Below are 25,229 nucleotides of genomic sequence, written 5' to 3'. Positions count from 1 at the left end.
AGTTAAAATCAATCCTTCTAAAACATTTCCAAAAACTGAAGAGTGAACACTCCTTAACTCAATGAGGCCAGCATTGCCCCAATACCAAAGCCAGATAAAGACACTACAAGAAAACTAAAAACCAATATCCGTTATAAACACTGATGCAAAAATCCTCAACAAAATACTAGTAAATCAAATTCAGCAACTCATAACAAAAATTACCCATCATGACCAAATGAAATTTATTCCTGGACCGCAAGGATGATTCAACATTAAGAAAATCAATCAATGCAATATACATTAAAAGAATAAAGGAGGAAAAACCATATGAGCATTTTAAAGGATGTAGAAAAAGCATTTGACAAAATTCAACACGCTTTCATGATAAAAGACACTCAACAAACTAGAAATAAAAGGAAACTATCTCAACATAATAAAACCATATATGAAAAAACCCACAACAAACATCATACTGAATACTGGAAGACTGAAAGCTTTGCCTCTGAAATCAGAACAGGGCAAGGATGCCAACCTTCAACACTCCTTTTGAACATAATAATATAAGTACTAGCCAGAGCAATGAGGCAAGAAAAAGAAATCAGAAGAAAACAAAAAAGAATAGGTACCATTACCTCTGTTCACATATGCTTATATGTTGAAAACCCCAAAGATTCCATAAAAATCTGTTAGGACTAACAAATTCAGCAAAGTAGCAAGATACAGTCAACATACAAAAATCAACATCATTTCTGCCCTGGCAGCATGGTTCAGTTAGTTGGAGCATCATTCCATGCACCAAAGGGTTGCCGGTTCAATCCCCAGTTGGGACATGTTCGGGAGGCAAGCCATTGATGTGTTTCTCTTGTTTAGATGTCTCTGTCTCTCACCCCACCTCTCTCTCTAAAATCAATGGAAATATATCCTCAAGTGAGGATAAAAAAAATCAACAGCATTTCTTTATATTATCAATGAAAAATCATACAAGGGAATTATGAAAGAAATTCCACTTACTATAGCATCAAAAAGAGTAAAGTACTTAGGAATTAAAACACAAACAACAAATGGAAACACATTTCATGTTCACGAATTGGAAGACATTAAAATATCAATACCGCCCAAAGCAATCTACACATTCAGTACAACAATCCCTATCAAAATCCCAATGACATTTCTTGCAGTTATATAAAAAATCCATCTTAAAATTTACTTGAAACCTCAAGGGATGTCCCCCTCCCCGAAAATAATAAAAACAGTATTGAAAAAGAACAAAGTTGGAGGCCTCACACTCTCTGATTACAAAACATACTATGAAGCAACAGTAATTAACCATAAGATACTTGCAAAATGACAGACATATAAGACCAACAGAACAAAACAGAGAGATCACAAATGAACCCTTAGGTGTGTGGTCAAATGATCTTAGACAAGAAAGCCAAGCCTACACAATGGGAACAGACCCATTTCTTCAACAACTGGAATTGGGAAAACAATATCCACATGCAAAAGGATAAAACTGGACCATTACCTAATACCACATACAAAAATTAACTCAAAATGGATCAAAGTCCTAAACATAAGACCTAAAGCTATAAAGTTGGAAGAAAGTATAAGACAAAAGCTTCACAACATTATAATCAGCAATTTACTGGATATGACACAAAGGCGCAGGTAACAAAAGAAAATATGAACAAAATGGACTTGATAAAAATTAAAAACTTTTGTGTATCAATGAACACTATCAACATAGTGAAAAAGCAACCTATAAAATGGAAGGAAATGTTTGCAAATCACATTATCTGACAAGAGATTAATATTTAGAATATATAGATATCTAAAACTCAACAACAAAAGCCCAATTTAAAAATAGGCAAAAAATATGAACAGCTATTTCTCCAAAGAAGATCCTATCAGTAAGTATATGCAAAGATGCTCAATTATCACCAATCATTGGGGAGGGGGTTAGAGAAGAGAAGGGAAGCCACAATAAGATACCACCTAACTAGGATACCTACTATTAAGAAAAAAACTCAGCAAACAAGTGTTGAAGATTTGAAAAAAACTGGAACACTTATGTATTGTGGTGTAAATGTAAACTAGTACAACCACTGTGGAAAACAGCATGGCAGTTTCTGAAAAAATAAATATAATTACCATATGTGCCAGCGATTCCACTTCTCGGTATCTTTCTGAAAGAACTGAAAGCATGGTCTCGAAGAAATACTTAAACGTTCATGTTAATAGTAGCTCTATTCACAACAGCTAAAAACCCAGAAGTAACCCAAGTGTCCATCAACAGATGAATGGGTTAGTACAACAAATAGTAAACATTTAAAACATGGTAGATATTAACCCAACTATAATTTAAATGTGAATTTAAGCCAATTAAAAGAAAGAAAATGTCCAGGTGGGTAAAAAACAAGACAATTATATGTTGCCTACAAAAAACCCACATTAAATATAAACACAGAAAGATTAAAGGACTAAGTCCCAAGTACATCAATTATGAAGAAATAAGACTGTCAGCAGATGGCATGAATGTCTACATAGGAAATTCTAAAGAATTAACAACAATGACAAAAACTCCTAGATTTAACACTGATTATAGCAAGGTTGTGGGATATAAAATTAATATACAAAAGTTAACTGCCTTCCCATATGTCAGCAATAAAAACTGTAATTTGGAGCCCTGGCTGGCGTAGCTCAGTGGATTGAGCGCGGGCTGGGAACCAAAGTGACCCAGGTTCAATTCCCAGCCAGGGTACATTCCTGGGTTGCAGGCCAGAACCCCCAGCAACCGCACATTGATGTTTCTTTATCTCTCTCTCTCTCTCTCTCTCTCTCAAAATAAATAAATAAAATCTTAAAAAAAAAGAATTTCTTAAAAAAAAAACAACTGTAATTTGATATTAAAGCTGAACACCCAATACAATTTACATTGGCAGCAAAAAAAAAAAATTATGTAGGTATAAATCTAACAAATGATGCATAGAGAGCTATATGAAGTAGCAAAACAAAACAAAAAAACAAACCCTGATGAATGAAATCAAAGATCTAAATAAATGGAGAAATATTCCATGTACATGTTATATTAATAGAAAGACTTAATATTTTGAGATGTCAACTCTTTTGAATTTGATGCGTAGATTCAATGCAATCCCAACAAAAATTTTAGCAGTTATTTGGTGGTTGTCAACAAACTGATTCTAAACTTGATATAGAAAGGCAAAAGACTCATAATAACACAACAGGAAACAGAAGCAAAGTGGTAAGGCTGACACTATCAGAGTTCAAGACTTACTATATCAATCTGTATCTCTCGCTCCTCCCTCCCTCTCTGTACAGAATATAAACGTATATGTATACTATGTGTGTATACAAGGGCTGTCTGGAAAAATCCAGCCACTGTTAATATAATGTGAATGGTTTACACAACGTTAACATAACCAGGCAGCCAAGGAGAGTGAACTGGAATACATATGTGTGAATGACGACAACTTCACTGTACTAGTTAGTGAGGTTGGTAGATGCCATTTAGTGAGCATGTGTACCCTGTGGCTATCCCACTCAAAATGTCTGAGCAAGCTGAGCAATGAATCTCCATTAAATTTTGCATTAAGCATGAACATTTCTCTGTGGAAACTATTTGGATGATTCAGTAGGCTGCAGCTATGGGCAACCAGTGATTGGCAGCTTCATCAGGACAATGCACCCACTCACCCATCTCATCTTGTGCAGATTTGTTTGGCAAAACATCAAATCACCTGGCAACTCAGACCCCCTACAGCCCAGCTTTGGTGACCTGAGACTTCTGGTTTTTCCCAAAACTAAAATCACCTTTGAAAGGGAAGAGCTGCCCTGGCTGGCATAGCTCAGTAGACTGAGCGCTGGCTGGGAACCCAAGTGTCCCAGGTTCGATTCCCAGCCAGGGTACATTCCTGGGTTGCAGGCCATAACCCCCAGCAACCCCACATTGATGTTTCTCTCTCTCTCTCTCTCTCTCTCTCTCTCTCTCTCTCTCTCTCTCTCTCCCTCCCTTCCTTCCCTCTCTAAAAATAAATAAATAAAATCTTAAAAAATATATTAAAAAAAAAGAAAGGGAAGAGCTTTCAGGAAATCTCAATGAGATTCAGAAAAGTACAACAGGGCAGCTAATGGTGACTGGGAGAACTGTGTGAGGTCCCAAGGTGCCTACTCTCAAGGGGACTGAGGCATCATTGTCCTATGTACAATGTTTCTTGTATCTTTTTATCTTCAATAAATGTCCCCATTTTTCATATTATGTGGCTGGATACCTTCTGGACAGACCTTGGATATTCACTCTATATTAAATATATAATATACTAAATGTATAGTACAAAATTATAAAACTTTTAAAACACATCATAAGAAAATCTAGGTCTTGTGATGAGTTTTAAAATACAAAACCCAAAAGCATGACCCATGGAAAAAAAATGGATAAGTTCAATTTTATTACATTGAAAATAGTTGTGTTCTACAAAAGAAATTTGAAAGAATGAAAGGACAAGCCACAGACTTGGAGAAAATATTTGCAAAGCACATATGTGATAAAGGACAAGTGTCCAAACTATCGAAGCATTCTTTTTTTTAGTAGATTGTATTAATTTATATTTAGACAGGAAAGGAGAGAGAGAGAGAGAGAGAGAGAGAAACGTCAAAGTGTAGTTGCCTCTTGCACATCCCACATGGGGGAGCCTAGCCCACAATCCAGGCATGTGCCCTGACTGGGAATCGAACTGGCAACCCTTTGGTTCTCAGGCTAGCGCTCAATCCACTGAGCCACACCAGCCAGGGATATGAAAGCCTTCTTAAGACAACTATTCTTAATAATCAACTCTTATTAACAACCCTATTTTTAAAAGAGCAAAAGATTTGAAGAGACATCTCACCAAAGATGATACAGGGATGGCAAACATGCATATGAAATATATGCTCCACACATCATTGTTATCAGAAAAATATTAATGAAAACAACAATGTGATACTATTGTATAGGAGATTGTTTTGTGTGGCATGGGCCCAGCTCCCACTCGGAAAGGCCAGTGGAAAGCAAATTCCGGTACACAGGATCCATGCCCATGGATAGGTCCTCCCATGGGGAATCAGGCCTGCATTATACCTAAGCCACTTTGAGACTTGCTTTTTGCTAAAACTCCCTCACCCAGAATTGAGGCAGCGAACGTTTACTATGTATCTTTAAAGTAACTTCCTAAAACCTATGCTGTGCCTTCCAAGAACGAGTGTAACCAGTTCAACCACTTTTCCCTTTGCATTTGCAAATATCCTTCTTCTGTGATGTAATTAGCAACATCCTCTCCTCTGTTTTCTGTAAAAGGTAACCACCTAAAGTGAACCTGTGCATAGTAAATGAGGATCATCCTCAATGTAATGTGCCCAGAAAAGCAATAAAAGTCTGTCAAGGCAAGGGTCGGGGTGCTCTCCCCTTGAGAGAGTGGCCATGCTGTCCCTTTTCCTCCCCAGGACTTGGCAGTCCGTGTGAATTTGTCTCGTCTCATCCACAATGTCGTGGACACTGCTGGTCGGTGTCCGCATCACCATTGCACACACATTGGAATGGCTGAAATCCAAAAAACTGCTCAGAAGTGGTAACACAAACTGGCATTCATTGCTAGTAAGAATGCAAAATAGTACAGCCACTTTGCAAGACTCACTGGCAATTTATTACAAGCTAAATATAATTTTAACATAAAATCCGCCAATCATGTTCATTTGGCAGCTATGTAAATCTAAAGCCAGTGTTCACAAAAACTCTGGACACGAATGTTTACACTTGCTTTATGCCTCACTGCCAAAACTTGGAATTAACCAAGATACCCTTGAACAGGTGAATGGATAAACAAACTGTGGTATACCCATACATGAGAATATTATTGAGCAATAAAAAGAAATTAACTAACAAGCCATGAAAAGACAGGGAGGAACCTTAAATACATATTCCTAAGGAAAGCCAGGATGAAGAGACTACATTCTGCACGATTCCAACTTAAGGCATTCTAAAAAAGGTAAATATAACTATAGAGATAACTAAAAACACCAGTGGTTGCCAAGCCAATTTATTTATTATTTTTTGGTGGGGTTGGGTGGGCAGGTAAAGAGGAAAAGGAACAGTTGAAGTACAGGGAACTTTCAGGGATGGTGAAACTACATATTCTGTATGATACTATAATGGTGTTGTAATGGTAGTTCCATAACATTATGCATTTGTCAAGACACACCAGTACAATGTACAATGAACCTTAAACTATGAATTTCAGCTAGTAATAATGTAAAATTTTTCAAAATAAAGCACTCATTAACAAGTTTTGGTGAGGATGTAGACAAACTGGAACTCTTGTATACTGCTCGTGGATTTTTAACATGATGTTAACTATTATGTAAAACAGTATGGAGGTTCCTCAAAAAACTAAAACTAGAACTACCATATACCCAACAATTCCACTTCTAGGTATATATCCAAAAGAATTGAAAGTAAGGTCTCAAGGGGATATTTACACATTCATGTTCATAGCAGCCCTATTCACAATAGCCAAATGGTAGAAGCAAACCAACTGTCCATCAAACAATCAAATGGATGAACAAAATGTGGTATGTACATACAAAGGAATATTATTCAGCCTTAAAAGGCAAGGAAATCCTGTCACATACTACATGACTAAATCTCTGGGACATTATGCTATATTAACTGAAACATATAAAAAGACAAATATGGTACAATTCCACTTTTACAAGGTATCTATAGTAGTCAAATTGATAGAAACATTAAGTAGAAAGGTGGTTACTAGTTGTTTAATAGGTTTAATGTTTCAGATTTGCCAGATAAAAATGTTCTATCTCAACACTACTAATTGTACACCTACACACGGGCAAGATGTCAAATGCTTTTTAGCACATTTTTTAAAATCCTCACCTGAGGATGTTTATTGATTTTTTTAAGAGAGAGAGGAAGAGGAGGAAAGAGACTTAAAAGAGAGAGGAAAAGGAGGAAAGAGAGAGAGAAACAATGATCATTGCCTCCCACACACATCTTGACAGGAATCAAACCCACAACCTAGGTTTGTGTGCTGACTGGGAGTCAAACTTGCAACATTTTGGTGTAAAAAAATTATACTCCACCCACCTGAGCTTCCCAGCCAGGACTAGCACAGCTTTTTAAAAATATTTTTAAAATATCCTCTTTGAGAATAAAAAAAGAAAAAAGGATAGTGTAAGCAGCCTCTGGGCCAACTTCAAGCATTCCAACATTTGCATCATAGGGGTGCCAGAAGGACAAGAGAAAGAGCAAGAAATTGGAAATCTACTTGAAAAAATAATGAAAGAAAACTTCCCTAATTTGGTGAGGGAAATAGACACGCAAGACCAGGAAGTACAGAGAGTCCCAAAGAAGATGGATGCAAAAAACATAACACCAAGACACATCACAATTACCACAGGTTAAAGATAAAGAGAGAATCTTAAAAGCAGCAACAGAAAAGCAGATAGTCACCTACACAGGGGTTCCCTTAAGACTGTCAGCTGATTTCTCAAAAGAAACTGCAGGCAAGAAGGGGCAGGCAAGAAACATTCCAAGTCATGAAAAGGAGGGACCCAGGAAAGATATCAGTTAGAACTGAAGGGCAAATAAAGAGCTTTCTAGATAAGAAAAAATTAAAGGAGTTCATCATCACCAAACCATTATCGTATGAAATGTTAAAAGGAGTTAAGATAAAGATCAAAACTATGAATAAAATGGCAATAAATACATTATCTATCAACAACTGAATGTAAAAAACTAAGCAAACAGGAAGAACAGAGACAGAATCATGGGTTCAGAGAGTGTTTTGATGGTTGTCAGATGCGAGGGGGTGTGGGAGGATTGGGTGAAGAGGTAAGGGGATTAAAGCAGTACAAACAGGTAGTTACAGACTGGCCACGGGGATATAAAATACAGTGCAGAAAATGGAGTAGCCAAAGAACTTATGGTGTAGGGATTGCCTGAGGGAGTGGAGGGTGGCGGGGGGGGGGGGGGGCAAAGGCAGAAAAATTGGGACAACTGTAATAGCATAATCAGTGAAATACAATTTAAAAAATAAAGTCTTTTTTTAAAAAAGGAAAACCAGATGAAAGAAGGTATTTGTAAAACATACACATATAGCTGAGAACGGGCTCATAAACAAAAAATTTCTATCCAATACCCAAAATGACACACCACTTTTTAAAAAAAGACATCCTGATGGAGATATTATAAAAAGACTAACAGTACAAGATCACAAAATATCAAAATGGTCAATCAAGATATAAAACAGTTCTCAACCTCAATAGTACTCAGAGAAATATAAATTAGCCCTGGCTAGTATATAGCTCAGTGATTTGAGCATGGGCTGTGAACCAAAGGGTCGCTAGTTTGATTCCTAGTTGGAGCACATGCCTGGGTTGAAGGCCAGGTCCCCCGTAGGGGCCACGTGAGAAGCAACCACACATTGATGTTTCTCTCCCTCTCTTTCTCCCTCCCTTGCCCCCTCTCTAAAAATACATAAAACCTTTAAAAAAAGAAATATAAATTAAAAGTATGAAAAAAATAACAAAATACCTGATTGGCTAAAATTTTTAAAAATCTAACTGTACTCTTTGTTGAAGAAGGTATAAATCACTCCAATAAAGAATTTATGAGACCATAAACTGGTATAGCCACTATGATAAAGTTTTACATTATCTATTAAAGTTGAAGATATAAATACATTAAAACAAAAAAAAATTCCTAGGTATATATCCAAAAGAAATGCAGATATGTGTGTGTATAGGAGACCTATAATAAAATATTCCCAGGAGCATTTTCTACAGTTGCCAAAAGTGCGAAACAATCTAAATATGTATCAATTAGAAAACACAAATTGTGATGTATTAGTACAATGAAATACTACAGAGCTACATACAATGCAGATGAACAAACATCATTAAGAAAAAAGCAAGACACAAAAGACAACATTCTATATGATTCCATTTATAGAAAGTTCACTATCAGACAAAACTAATCTAATGAGCAATGCACACTTACATAACATATCAAGGTAACATTAAAAAAAAGCAAGTAAACGATGCTGCAAAAAGTCAAGATAGTGGTTACCCTTATATGGGAAGTAGGCAGTGGTGATTTAGAAGAGACAGGATGTAAGACTTCTGGGGTGCTGGCAAGGCTCTATTTTTTGACCTAAGAATGATATCATGGTTGTTCTCTTTATAATAACTGGTTAAACTGTGCAGTGTTTCATACATTTTCCTGTATACAAATTATATTTTACAATTTTAAAATGTTTAAAAAATTAATCTAGCACTTAAGGGTTATATTTAAGAAGTGTATTTTTGTCCCTGGCCAGGTAGTTCACAGTTGGTTAGAGTGTCATCCTAACACACCAAGGTTGCAGGTTTGATCTTCGATCAGGGCACAACAAGAATCAACCAATGAATGCATAAATAAATGGAACAACAAACTGATATCTTTTTTTCTCTCTCTTCCCCTCTATCTAAAAGTCAGTAAAATTTTTTTTAATTTTAAAAAGGTGTGTTTTTATTATGAAGATATGGTCAAAGACCTAGGTTCTTCAGTTAAGAGAAGAAAAAGGTTCTACAATAATAAATGTAGTAACTTCATTAAAAGGACTTTTTTAGGAACCACATGTTTTTGTGTTTTATTTGACAAATTCAACTAATTTGAGTATGTTTCTAATTATTTCACTTCAAGAGTATAAGAGTAGGTGATTAACTTGAAATTCATTACCACAAACATATTATATGGGCAAAAATGAATTTTTATAAATTTGTTTCCATATCCAATCTCAGTTAATTCAGTGATTTTTAAAGTAAGTTTTCTTCCTTTGAATACAGGTAAAGTTACTCATTAGGACCATATTTTATTTATCACCTGAGATTACTGAACAATCAGCATGTGTTTATAACATGAGAATCTAAAAAAAATTATTTGATATTGACAGATCACTTAATTTCAAGGCCACTAGAGGTCACCAGTGCAAAAACAATCAACACTGATTCTGCTAATATTAGCCTAACATTTCACAATTACTGTAGTTTCCAATGTTTCTAAAATAATTTTTTTTGCCTAAAACAAAGAAATTACTTAACAAAATTGATTTTATTTTAAACAAAATTTAAACTAAATGCAAACACCAGATACAGGTGAGCTTTGTTTTATTTAATGATTTTAAGACTTTCTTTAGAACTTTTTGAAAAACTAAGAAATATTTAGAAATTACACACCATTACACAACTTGAATTAACAAAAAAGTGTTAAATACTTTAGAGTTGAAAAATTAAAAGCAAAATCAGGCTATAGTAATTAATAAATTCTTAACTCCACTATTGAAAATAGTAGGCTATTAACAAATGTTAGTACCCTTTCCCCTTAATGGTGGACTAAAATTATACATGTGATTCTATTCCAAGCACTTAAATACTTCAGGTTAAGCAAGATTCAGCTGTAAATATACAGTCAGCTGGCCCACTGACATTTTATATAAAACTACCAAAAAATCATATTTACAAAGGTTTCAAAACCTAGCTAATTAATAGAATCAAGGAACTTAGATTTAAAAACACACACACATTTAGCCTCATAATTCAGTGTGTCGATTCACTGTGCAGAAATCTTTGTAACAGTTATCTAGTAACGCAAGCACAGTCAGCTTCCCACTTAATGAGGTGCATGTAAAAGGCATTCTCTTCTCAAGAAGAATAAACAACACACCTATCAGAATGGCTATCATCAATAAGTCAACAAACAACAAGTGCTGGGGAGGATGTGAAGAAAGGGCGACCCTTTTGCACTGTTGGTGGGAATACAGACTGGTGCAGCCACTGTGTAGAGCAGTATGTAGATACCTAAAAAGTTAAGAATGGAACTGCCTTTTGACACACCATTATCCCACTTCTGAGAACACATCTGAAGAAACTGCAACACTGATTCAAATCCATGTGAACATCCCAATGTTCAGTGGAGCATTATTTACAATAGCCAAAATTTGGGAGCAGCCCAAGTGTCCATCAGCAAATGAGTAGATAAAAAAAGCTGTGGCATGGCCCTGGCTGTCCTGTGACTCAGTTGATTGGAGCATAGGTCTCGTTAGACTCACAGTCAAGGCACAAGCGTCAATTGCGAGTAGGGTCCTAGATTGAGGCACATACAGGAGGCAAGCAATTGGTGTTTCTCCCATCTCTCCCTCCCCTCCTCCATCTCTCCTTCCTCCCCACGCCCTTCCTCTCTTTCTGGAATCAAAAACAGGAAAAAAAAAAAAAAAGAAAGCATGGTATATTTACACAGTGGAATACTACTTGGTTGTGAAAGAGGAAAATCTTACCCTTTCCAAGAGCATGGATAGACCTGGAAAGCCTTATGCTAAGTGAAATAAGCCAGCCAGAGAAAGACAAGTACCATGATTTCAATTATATATGGAATTTAATGAACAAAATAAAATAACAAAACAAAAACAGATTCATAAAGAACAGTCTGCCAGCCATCAGAGGGAAATAGGGTTGGGAGACTGAATGGAAAAGGTGAGGAGATTAAGGGGGAAAAAAACAAAAAACAATAAATTCACAGATACAGACAACAGTATGGTGATGACCAGAGGCAAGGGGCGGTGGGAGGAAGAGAGGTAGAAGAGGATATAAGGGGAATATATGGTGATGGAAGGAGTTGGAGCGGTGAACACACAATACAATACACAGATGATGTGTTATAGAATTGTACACCTATTTTGAAACCTATTTTACTAACCAATGTCATCCCAGTAATTTCAATAAATTCAATTTCAATAAAAAGTTTTTAAAAAGGCAACACAATAAGATGACACCTTATGTCCAGTAGGATGGCTACTAAAAAGTGGAAAACAGTTAAGTGTTGGCAAGGATGTGGGAGAAGTTGGAACTCACCTGCCTTGCTAGTGGCGAATGTAAAATGATACACCCACCGCAAAAAAATTTGGTGGGTCATCAAAAAACAAAATTAAACATCAAAAAAAAAAATAATAAAAAATTTGCTTGGAAATAGCTTGTCAAAATTTTCATTTTCCAATTTTATAGCTAGTTAAGAATTGCAGGGAAAAGACATACACCAAAAAAAAACACTAACATTTCCAGATGCAAATAAAACCTTTAATGTCGTCTATTTATAACAAAAACTTAATTCTATAAATTTAATAAAAACACCAGCACCATTCTCTAAAATCCCAATGTCATTTTACATGACAATAATTGGTTTGCTTTAAACCAATCAAGTTATGTCTAAGCTAATAATAAATGTACTCTGCTACTTTTAACATTTTATTGTTATTTATGTATCTTTGAAAAGAATAAAATTATTTTTGGACTATGGGTGGGTATAAATTTTTTAAAAACTAAGCAGTAAAAGCCTTTTACATAAGTGACTTTCAGGTCTTCTTTTTTTTCTGCTGACAAGATTGATTCTTTGTGGAAGCCAATAATGAGAATGTTGACGAAATGAAAGATTACCGTTTTATCAAAAAATAACAAAATGGTTTTCACAGGTCTTCACAGTTAGAGGGCAAAAACCATCTTTCTTGTTACTGGAGGGCAAACTTACATTCTTAAGACTGGTATGTTTCTTGAAGCCATTTCTTAAGCCCCCAAAAGATATTTCAAATTTTATAATAAAAGTAAATAAATTACAGTCTATGGCCATACTGCCCTGAACACACCCGATCTCGTCTGATCTCCAAAGCTAAGCAGGGTCGGGACTGGATAGTACTTGGATGCAAAAACAAATTAGAAATAAAAAACTTCACAAGCAAGTTTTCAAAAACAACTTAGATTAACTTATTATTCTTTCTCTTAAAACTCAAAGCATTTTTAGTACAGTTATGTTATATGATTTTCACTATTAGCAGTTCACATTCCTTCACCAAAATCCTCTAAGCCAAATGTGTTCTGGAAATTATTATTTTTTTATTTTTCAAAGCAACATTAACAAGTGAGTGTATTTAACCATACTTAGCTCATAACAAAGCAAATGGGTGAGTGGAGCAATAATAACCCATTCTGTAGCATGTTTCATAAACTGGCAAGAAAGAAAGTCAGTTGAAAAAAAGCAGAGGAACTTCATCCTTATCCTTTAAGCATTAGAACAGAGGGGCTCCATAATCATCTGGAATCCGCTCAATGTTGTACCTATGATTAGAAATGTACACAATGGCAACTCCAGGGATCTTCCGGATTCATTTAAGGTCCTGGTCAACTGTGGCTATAATGTAACACTTGTGCTGAGTTACTCTCTGTACTAAACAGTAATCTGCATAGTTTCCTTTGTGTGTGCATAGTAATCATTCAAATCCTGGATCCTTGGTGATCCTTAGAGCCACTCGATACTTCTACCCCAATTTCTCAATTTCAGCCATTACCCAGTCAATTATACAAGGTATACACTCGGCATAGAGACAGTCCATTCACTGCACAAGTAAGTTCAGTTTAGCCTTGATGGAAAAGTTGATAAAGTCAGTATCAACCAGGATGTGGTAAGGTGGGCCCAGCTGTGTGTTATATTGGAAGAATAGGAAAGAAAAATATTGGGGGACTTCTCTTTCCTTCAGAGCACTAGGATCTTTCTTTTCTTTCTTTTTAGGCTTTATTCTGTCCTTTTATTTATTCACAGAACTATTAGGAGGCTTAAATACGATATGGTAGATAAGGTACAATAAAAGGGAATGAGGTGAACACTTAGATGTTCAATTCCCAAACCATTCACCAATGTACTCAACTCAGCAGCTATGTGGATGTTACACACTTGACTATCTCATGAGCCTCTGATCTCTCAGACTAAGCATTTGCTTCATGATTGTTTATTTCCTTTTGCTTCCCCATGATCACAGCACCTGGAAATTATCAGTAAAGTGTCTATACCACATTTTACATAACACCTCATCCAATGCAAATTGTGGCAACAACAAAATCAACCAAATATGAGTTTTCAGCAAATGTGATAAAGATGGTTAATAGCCTTAAGTCACTTCAGGTAAAGTGTCCGCCATCCAATAGTTAACAGAAACCTTTTGATTTTCAGAACTTTTCACTTCAGAATTGTAAATGAAAAGCTAGAAGAATAAATATCACAAATTCTTGTCAGGTGTGCTACCCACCAAACAGTTTTAAGTATTTCAGTGTGTATGTTTATTTACTCCACACAATGATCCTATGACTTGGTATTACTTCCCTCACTTTTACTGAAGAGCCAAAGAGGTTAAGTAACCGCCTGGTTACTATCACAAGAATGGCAGTGGAGGCAATAAAACTTGAGCCATGCAGTCTCACTCACTACACGGTACCTTGTCCTGTTCACCAAGCTAAAGATAAAACGCAGTTTAAAAGAATTGGGAAAGAAAATCAGCTAAAGAGATATGGGCAGGGTTGATAATCTCAGGATGCTACCAGCTCCCCTCCCAAACCAAAAGCAGACATCAGTAACTTTGCCTCAGAGTTAGAAAGGAGTTCTTAACAAAACATAGGCTCTAGGTAGCCATAATAAAATTATTTGAATTGGCAGGCAGGATGAAAAATAGTTGCCAGCCCATTTTCATACTAAGAACATTGGAATACTAAACCTAATCAATTGTCCTTGTTTTACCACTAATTAGACAAATACTACCAGAATGTAATTCCATAAAAGTATGAATATTTGTCTTTTGTTCACTGATATATTCCTATTACTAAGAACAGTGCCTGGCATATGTAAAAACTTAATATTTGTTGCTTAATGAATGAATGAAGTAACAATTACAGTTTCTCAGTTTTCTCAACTGTAATATATGGGAACACAGATATAATCTCTACCTGAATCACAAACCCAGAACTACTTAATTCATCTAGGATAAATGACATTCTTTTCTAAAATGCAGGTTTTTCCACAAGCATAAAGGAAATTTTCACTTTGGTTCAATAGGAATGTCTGTGATCCCAGAAGTTCTGTTTATCTACTCTGTTAATTATCCAATGATCATTAATGATCAAAATTAAGAATATATTTAAGACATTTAAGAAACTGAGCATGAATAAGCCAAAAGAATCATAATTTAAGAGTTAAGTGTTTATACCCACATTTTTGTTATAATACTAAATCCTATCCATGTACAGTTATTAATTTATTTTTTTATAAGTAAGCATTCCTCTTTTTTTAGATTTTATTTATTTATTTTTAGAGAGGGAAGGGGGGGTGGAGAGAGAGAGAAACATCAATGTACAGTTGCTGGGGGTCATGGCCTGCAACCCAGGTATGTGCCCTGACTGGGAATTGAGCCTGCGATGCTTGGCTCGCAGCCTGTGCTCAATCCACTGAGCTACGCCAGCCAGAGCCATGTACAGTTATTTAATAAAAAGTTTTTAATTTCCAAGGGAAGAAAAAACCTGAACAGAATCCCTGATATATGCATATATTTAACGTACGTTAAGAAAGTCAATGAAAAAAAACAATAATGTTTTTTGGAAATGCCCTTAATTGCCTATCAGACACTATTACTTATTGAAAATTTCCCCAATAGGACGTCTCTGATTTGGTCCAGAGCTACCACAGCCATCAATATGGCCAGATGATCTGGACTTTATTTCCCTACAATTCAATAACATCTTCCCACAAGACCTATAAAACTTTTTAAGTTTACTATTCTCCATGAAAAATCCTTGATAAGAAGTAAAACTTAGTTGTTAATAAGTAACAATTATCTTTTTGAGAAGGATGGCTTTTAAATATCTAAAAGAAAAATTATTCACCTGATTTCTTATTAGTGATGTTAAAACGATACATAAATACAACAATTAAATGGAGTATACTACTAGTGCAATTTTGGCACTGGGACTCTAAGAGCTTACTGTGTTGTACACTTTAAGAGTAATGGATATTTACTAATATGAATAGATGAGACCCAAGCATACAGAAATTCCTACAATGTGTTTCTTTTTTATGGAACTATCTTCAACTCTTTAAAAACTGAATGCAATTCAGGAAGACTATTGTTTATTATTTGTAAGATAAGATACTTGATCTTTAGTACTAGCTGTTCACAGTTCATACACTTTTTAAAAAAAAATACGAACATATGCCATCAAAGAAAATCCTTCAGATCCTTACATAAACATACGTAACGATGATCCATGTTAGGATTTATGTTTATTTATAGTTTTACCATAAGACATATAACATAATACAAAACTTGATAAATTATTCCTGAAATTGGAGTTGGCACAAGACAAGAGACTATAAACTAAGAAAGGAGGTATATATTTTGTACACAGTTTAAAACAAAACAAAAAGAAACCAAAACCAAAAGTCCAGGCTCAATAGCCTAGGAGCTAACCTCTGCAATGTGACAGCATATCACAGTACTCTAGCAGGGGCTTTCAGGGTGCTGTGGCTCTTAAGATACCATACGTTTGATAAAAAAAAGAGAGACAGAGAGAGAGAGAACATTCCTTAACCTGTAAGTATATGAAAGTACCAGAAAGTGTGACCTTAGCTGGCTCCCTAAAAGTGACACTACCCAGATTTCATCTGTGACAGTAATGAAAAAGGAAGAAATTGGGATTAAAATACTTATAACTTATCTTACCCCTTACAGAAAACACACTAACCACTATCTAATTAGCTGCTTCAGGGTTAAGTCAGCAGTATTCCTAGGCTCTATTTTCATCAGCCTTTAACCAGATATGATCATATCATTTACCTGGTTAAAATAAACAAGGAGGCCATTAGGCTGAGCTGGTTTTAATGCCTTAGTAGCCTACATAAGCAACCCAAAACCTAAGTCTGTATGTAATGCCTCAAGGTTAACAAATCAAACCTAAGGACAACCAATCACAGTCAACTATGCTTTCCACTTAAGCTATACCCAATCAAGCAATTCAATAGCTCAGCATCTCCCTCTTCTCTTTAAGTATTTCCTGTCTCCTGTTCACAGAGGGCTCCTACTAGCTTCTGGTTTGTTGCTGCTCAATTCATGATCAATTTTTCTTAAATAAACCCTTAAAATTTTTAACATGCTTTAGTTCATCTTTTAACAGCCTGCAGTTCTCACTATTAAAAGGTGACATAGCCCTGAATGGTGGCTCACCTGGTTGGAGCATTGTTCCATACACCAAAAGGTTCACGGTTCAATTACCAATCAGGGTACATCCTAGGCTGTGGGTTCAATCCCCAATCAGGATGCAAATAGGTGGTAACCGATAGATGTTTCCCTTTCCTTCCCTTCCTCTCTCTATAAAAATCAATAAACATATTCTTGGGTGAGGATTAAAGACAAACAGTGATGTAGAGTAGGACAAAGGAAGAGGAAACTCCTCTCTACTCCGTAAGATTTTAAATTGCCTGAATAAAGGAACCACTGCAGGGTGTTTGATCCTGTCCAAAACATCCATACTTTGGAGACATCTCTTGATTTATGTAACACTGATTTCACTTTTGGTTTAGCAGATTACAACATTAAAATTGTCATGTTTTATGGTCCAATAATTGTGTAGTGGCTATACTGCCAATAGCCACTCTTCTTGCTTGGGTAGCCTAGCTAGCAATGAAACATGGGACTAGGTATATGAGTCAGGCTTCAAAATTAGCAGGATTGCAGAGCAGAATTTATGTTAACCACGGGGCAAATATCTCCATGGATCTTTTGGTGAGGACCAAATGTTTTCATGGACCTTTTGGACAGGGTCAAATATTTGCTAATTAAAAGAACTTGTGTTCAACTTTGTATCATTCATAGTGCATTGCACATATTAATGTTGAAATAATATTAGTACTAATGTTCATTCTTGAAACAATTATTTACTGAATGCCTCCTACTGCTCTGGGGATACAATGATGCACAACGCCAATATAATCCCTACTCTCACAATTTATACCCTACTGTAGGAAAGACAGCAAACAGAATAGGCATGTAAAATGCAGCTTCATAAACATTATGATAAAGGAACATTTAACCACATAGGAAAAGAATCTAATTTACATTTGTAGGCTTGAAGATGGTGTCCCAGAGAAAATGACAGCTAAGCTTTGAACTAAAGAGGTGTGAAGACAATTCAAACAGGGGAGGAAGTATTCCATGTGTAGAAAACAACATGGGCAAAGGCCTGAAGGGCAAAGAAGATACACTAACTTTACCAGTTTAGGATAACAAAGTGTGAGTGAAACTTTACAGGCAAACCTCTTTGTACTGCTCTTCACTTTATTGAACTTCACAGCTGCTGTATTTTTTTTTTTTTAATTGAAGGCAAGCCCTGGCCAGTGTGGCTCCACTGGTTGGGTGTCATTCCACAAAGCAAAAGGTTGCCGGTTCAGTTCCCAACCAGGGCACACACCTGGGCTGTTGGTTCAGTCCCCGGCAGAGGTGCAAGCCAGAGGCAACTGATCATTACTTTTCTCTCATATCAAAGTTTCTCTCCCTCTTTCCCCCTCTCTCTAAAAATAAATAAAATCTAAACAAACAAACAAACAAATTGAAGGCAAGACCCTCCACCATCAGAAAGATTATGACTTACTTTATTGCAATGCTTGCTTTCTGGAAGCAAACCTGCAACATCTCCAAAATATGCCTATATATCTTTGAGGAGAAGGGGAATAGAATGAGAAGGGGAAGAGATACAAGGGAGATAAAGCTGGAAGGTTAGCAGAAGCCACACTGTGAAAGGGCTTATTAGAAAATACCACTAACAAACTGTATTTGAATATATCAGTATATATAATTTACAGACACTAAAAATTTATGAACCCTTTTAGTCATTCTTTTTTAATATAGTTTATCAATTATGCTATTACAGTTGTCCCATTTTCCCCCTTCACTCCCTTCTACCCTACACACCCTCTCCCACCCACATTCCCCCCTTTAGTTCATATCCATGTGTCATATTTATAAGTTCTTTAGCTTCTACATTTCCCATGCTATTCTTACCCTCCCCCTGTATATTTTCTACCTACCATCTATGCTACTTATTCTCTGTACTTTTACCCCCTCTCTCCTCCTCCCACTCCTGTTGCTAACCCTCCATGTAATCTCCATTTCTGTGGTTCTGTTCCTGTTCTAATTGCTTGCTTCATTTGTTTTTCTTTTTGTTTTAGATATGGTTGTTAATACCTGTGGTTTGCTGTCATTTTACTCTACATATTTATCTTCTTTTTCTTAGATAAGTCTTTCTAACATTTCATAAAATAAGGGCTTGGTGATGATGTTAACTTGGTGGTCAACTTAACTTGTTTAACTTGACCGTCTCTGAGAAGCGTTTTATCTGCCCTTCCATTCTAAATGAAGCTTTGCTGCATAGAGCAATCTGGGACGTAGGTCCTTGCCTTTCATGACTTGGAATACTTCTTTCCAGCCCCTTCTTGCCTGCAAGGTCTCTTTTGGGAAATCAGCTGAGAGTCTGATGGGAATACTTTTGTAGGTAACCGTCTCCTTATCTCTTGCTGCTTCTAGGATTCTCTCCTTCATTTTAATCTTGGCTAATGTAATTATGATATACCTTGGTGTGTTCCTCTTTGGGTCCAACTTCTTCGGGACTCTGTGCTTCCTAGACTTGCTGGAAGTCTATTTCCTTTGGCAGAATGGGGAAGTTCTCCTTTATTATTTGTTCAAATAACTTTTCCACTTGTTGCTCTTCCTCTTCTCCTTCTGGAATCCCTATAGTTCGGATGTTGGAACATTTAAAGATACCCTGGAGGTTCCTAAGCCTCTCCTCATTTTTTTTGAATTCTTGTTTCTTCATTCTTTTCTGTTTGGTTGTTTCTTTCTTCCTTCTGGTCCACTCCATTGATTTGAGTCCCAGTTTCCTTTCCATCACTATTGGTTCCCTGTACCTTTTCCTTTATTTCACTTAGCATAGCCTTCATTTGTTCATCTAATTTGTGACCAAATTCAACCAATTCTGTGAGCATCCTGACTACCAGTGCTTTGAATGGTGCATCTGATAGGCTGTCTATCTCTTTGTCACTTAGTTGTATTTTTTCTGGAGCTTTGATCTGTTCTTTCATTTGGACCTTCCCCCGCCCCCCCACCCCCGGTCTCGATGGCGCCTGCTACGTAGTGAGGGGCAGGGCCTTAGGTGTTTACCAGGGCAGAGCAACCCATGTCACTGGATTGTGATGCAGTATGTGGGGGAGGGGTCCAAGAGGGAACAATGGCACTTGCTCTGCTCTCTGTCAGTTTTCAGTCACTTCCACGGCTTCCCACAAGCAAACTGGGCCCTTGTGGTGCTGACTCCCTGGTGGGAAGGTTTGTGTAGGTTCTAGGACCCTGTGGGTTTCTCCAACAAACTGTCCTGTGAGGCTGGAAGTCTCTCCCAGAACCTCAACCCCGACAGGTGTTTTCAATCAGTATTTTGAAGCTTTATTTCCTTAAGCTGGGACCCTGGGCTGCCGGTCTGTCTCGCTTCCCATTTTCACCTGGTTTATTTGTGTGCAAATGTGGGACCACCTGGCCTGCCAGCTGCCACTTTGAGGTGAGTCCTCTCCACCCAGCCGCCCAACTTCACCCCTCCTACCAGTCTGGATGAATGTGTCTACTTTAACTCCTTGGTTGTCAGACTTCCATACAGTTCAATTTTCTGTCAGTACTGGTTGTTTTCTTGTTTCTAAATTTTTGTTGTCCTTATTTTTGTTGTGCAAGGAGGCACAGTATGTCTACCTATGCCTCCACCTTGGCCAGAAGTCTTGACTTTTGGTCATTCTTGAGCAATGGAGATAATAGTATAGGGAAAGCTAGGTAACAACAACGAAACAATTAAAAATGAGAAAAAAATTTCACAAAGCATTTATCACCCAAAGGTGACAATACAAATAGGCAGCATATGAAAAGACGTTCAAGATGACATATTACAGAAATCAAAACCACAATGAAATGTCACTTCATATCCATCTGGGTTACTACTGAAAAAAAAAAAACAGAAAGAAAGAAATAAGGACATAGAGAAACTGAAACTCTTGATGGGAATATAAAATCGTGCAGGCACTATGGAAAACAGTATAGTAGTTCCTTAAAAAATTAAAAATGATTATCATGATCCAGCAATTCCATCTCTAGGTATATATCCAAAAAGAATTCAAAGCATAGTACAAAAGAGACATTTGCACACCCATATTCCTAGTAACACTATTCACAATAGCAAAGTGGTGTAACAACACAAATGTCCATCACAGAGGATAAACAAAACAGCAGTATGTGCTGCAGTGGAATATTATTCAGCCTTCAAAAGGAAAAAACCATTATAACTGAAATATGCCAGTCACAAAAAAGACAAATAATGTGCAATTCCACTTGCCTTAAGGCTGTGCACTAGCTATTTGCAATGCCAGTGAATTCTTCCTCCACACATATTCATGTAACTGCTTTGCCAAATCTTTGCTCAAATGCCATAATCTCAATGAGAGCTATCCTAAACATTGCTTTAAAAGTTATAAACTGCTGCACATCCCCATATACTCCCAATCCCTTTACCCTCCTATACTATTTTTTTATCATAACACATCACTTTCTAACAATTTTTCTTATTCATACAATTTCTCAATAAGTTATTTATGTATTGTTGGTCTCCTCCCACCCTTCCTCCGCACCCCCAACCCCACAAGAATCTAAGTTCCATTGGAGCAGGGATATTTGACGATTTAGCTCACAGTTATACCCCAAGCATTTACAACAATGTCTGGCAACTGCAGGTCAGGAAGGAATAAGGGAAGTAAGGAATTAAAAAAAAACAAAAAACACCTGTGGAAGGTTTAATGACATACGCAGATATATGATAATTAGAAGAAAACTTATGTTCATAATGTTTTATTAAGATTATAAATTCAAATTAGTGAATTATCTTCTCAAGAGTAAAGACTCATTCAAAACTTTTATTGGTACTCAGCTCAATTCATTGTAATTATTTTTATTCACACTTATATTCCTCTATTAGAAAGAGTAAACTACAAGTCGTGTCTGACCCAAAGAGGCATCTAATAACTGTTGGAGTTACCAAGTAGATCATGATTAGTCCATAATATAGACTTACTTATACTCTACTAATGGCATTCTGCCAGACTTTCAACTTACAAAACAAATTAGGAGGATTTTTATTACAACAGTCAATACAAAGGTTTTTTTTCCAGTTTTATAAAGAAGTAATTGACATACACAGTTAAGGGATACAGCATGATAACTTAATTTACATTAATTGTGAAATGATTACCACTCTAGGTTTGGCTAACTTGTATCTTCTCACGTAGAAAAAATTCTTTAAGAAATTTCTCCTTAAGGGGAAGATGGAGGAATAGGTGGGCGCACCGTACCTCCTCGCACAACCAAGAACAGAACCACAATAATTTACAACAATGATCTGCAGTCATAATATCAGAACTGTCAGAGGATTTATCTAAATGGAAGTCGGACAGCCTAGAAGTTGAAGTAGACCCGTACATCCAGACTGGTAGGGGACTACGAGCCGGGCGAGCAGGCGTGGGGCTGGCCTGGGTCGCAGGCGCGTGTAGGTCGGGGGAAATTTGGCGCAGAATCGGCGCGACAGCAATCCAGGACGCAGGAGCGAGCGCAGCGGTGTAGCGGTGATCCCTGAGTACGCAAGCAGCAGCTGGGGGAATCAGTGGGGCAGCGACTGGGGATCAGGGCAGAGCTCACAGCCCAGAAGCCCAGGGAAGTGTCTGACTCCAGGAGAACGGAAGGGTCGCCATTGATCCCTCCTGTCCCCGCTCCCGCCCCTGCCCCCACATATAACGTCACAAGCTAGCGACTGGGGTGCCCAGCACCGGTGAACACCTAAGGCTCCGCCCCCCACCGTAACAAGAGCGACCAGACCGGAGAAAAAATAAATAAATAAGTAAAATAGGAGAGACGGGGAAAGACGTAAGATATGTTTCCAGCAGAACAGATCAGACCCCCAGGACTCATCCTTTTGAGTGACCAAGAAATAGCCAATCTATCAGATGCACAGTTCAAAACACTGGTGATCAGGAAGCTCACGGAACTGGTGGATTTTGGATCCAAATTACATGAAAAAATGCAGATTACCATAAAAGGGATGCAGGAAGACACATGGAGAAGAGCCAATTGTGAAAGGAAGGAATCTGAGTCTCAAAACAACACAGTGGACCAGAAGGAAGATAGAATCAACCAAGCAGGAGAGCATGATGAAATAAGAATTCAAAAAATCGAAGAAAAGCTTAAGACCATCGAGGACACCTTTAAACGTTCCAACATCCGAATTATAGGGGTACCAGAAGGGGAAGACCAACAAGTGGAAAAGTTATTTGAACAAATAATAAAGGAGAACTTCCCCAAACTGGCAAAGGGAACAGTCTTCCAAGAAATCCAAGGAGCGCAGAGAGCCCCAAAGAAGTTGGACCCAAGAAGAAACACACCAAGGCACATCATAATTACATTAGCCAAGGTAAAAACGAAGGAGAGAATCCTAGAAGCAGCAAGAGATAAGGGGACAGTAACCTACAAAGGAGTTCCCATCAGACTGTCAGCTGATTTCTCCAAAGAGACCTTACAGGCAAGAAGGGGCTGGAAAGAAATATTCCAAGTCATGAAAGACAAGGACCTACATCCCAGATTGCTCTATCCAGCAAAGCTCTCATTTAGAATGGAAGAGAAGATAAAGTGCTTTTCAGATAAGGTCAAATTAAAGGAGTTCATCATCACCAAGCCCTTACTTTATGAAATGCTAAAGGGACTTATCTAAGAAAAGAAGATAAAGAAAAGACATGTATAGTAAAAGGACAGCAAACTCACAATTATTAACAACCACACCTAAAGCAAAACCAAAAGAAACTAAGTAAACAACTAGAATAGGAACAGAACCACAGAAATAGAGGGCACAAGGGGGGGCTAGCAGTAGGGGTGGCAGGAGGAGAGAGGGGGAAAAGGTATAGAGAATAAGTAGCATAGAATGTAGGTTGAAAATAGATAGGGGGAGGGCAAGAATAGTACGGGAAATGTAGAAGCTAAAGAACTCATAAGTATTACATATGGACATGGACTAAAGGGGGGGAAGGTGGGTGGGAGAGGGGGCACAGGGGGGAGGGGAGTGAAGGGGGAAATGGGACAACTGTAATAGCATAATCAATAAAATATATTAAAAAAAAAAAAAGAAAAGAAATTTCTCCTTAAGGGCCCTGGCTGGCATAGCTCAGTGGATTGAGCGCGGGCTGGAAACCAAAGTGTCTCAGGTTCGATTCCCAGCCAGGGTACATTCCTGGCTTGCAGGCCATAACCCCCAGCAACCGCACATTGATGTTTCTCTCTCTCTCTATCTCCCTCCCCTCCCTCTCTAAAAATAAATAAATAAAATATTAAAACAAAAAAAAATTTCTCCTTGTGATGAAAACTCTTAGGAATACTCTCTCAACAACTTTCCTATATGTATCATACAGCAGTGTTAGCTATAGTCATCACGGTGTACACTATATTCCCACTACTAATTTACCTTATAACTGAAGTTTGTACCTTTTGACCACCTTCTTCAAATTCTCCCTCACCCACCCTCAACCTCTGGCAACCACAAGACCGATGGTTTTTTTTTCCTTCTTAAATGCTACATACTAATTGAGATCATATAGTATTTGTTTTTCCCTGTCTTCTTCCGCTTATCTATTCATCCATCAATGGACTCTTAGTTTGATTCCCATGTCAGAATTTTTTTTCAAGAATTAAGCACATTCAAAAAGCACATTCACTATAACCTAAGAAATAGAATGACTCTTCAAAGATTGAAATTATCAAAACTTCCTCCTGGAAGTTGATGTCTTCAAATATTTTATACAGAAGAAACCTAACTCCTATTATGATAACTTAAAATATTTTTCTCCTAGATGAGAATTTTCCCTTTCCTCCTTCTTCGCCTCCACACACACACAAAATATGACTGGCACATTCATTATTACTTTCATATACTTTAGGTAGGTACCCTAGATGATCTAACATCAACCCCTTGAACTCAGAACTCTAGAGACACAGATTCTGAAATTTCAGTATAAAGGAGAAATGTTCCTACAGTTTCTAATGTTTACATAAATTTTTATCCTAACATTACTTAAACCTATGCAAACATAAAACTAAGTAATTTTTATGGATATCTTACATAAATATAAAGCCAAATAAATTAAATACAAAAACTTCCAAACAAAATTCAATTTAACAAAAGCACTTAAAAGAATGGATAGTACAGCCCTGGCTGGC

At 37.0% G+C, this 25,229-nt stretch overlaps 1 protein-coding gene and 1 pseudogene across 2 annotated transcripts in view; both read right to left on the bottom strand.

Moving 5' to 3' along the window:
• Positions 1-25,229, bottom strand: part of STRN3 (striatin 3) — a 114,147-nt gene that overhangs the window by 68,236 nt on the left and 20,682 nt on the right. The gene's annotated exons all lie outside the window — the stretch shown is intronic.
• LOC114493211 lies at positions 12,976-13,661 on the bottom strand (annotated as a pseudogene).

Source organism: Phyllostomus discolor, chromosome 1 (genome assembly GCF_004126475.2).
Source record: "Phyllostomus discolor isolate MPI-MPIP mPhyDis1 chromosome 1, mPhyDis1.pri.v3, whole genome shotgun sequence".
Classification (NCBI taxonomy): domain Eukaryota; kingdom Metazoa; phylum Chordata; class Mammalia; order Chiroptera; family Phyllostomidae; genus Phyllostomus; species Phyllostomus discolor.
This window is presented reverse-complemented; position numbering and strand designations above follow the sequence as displayed.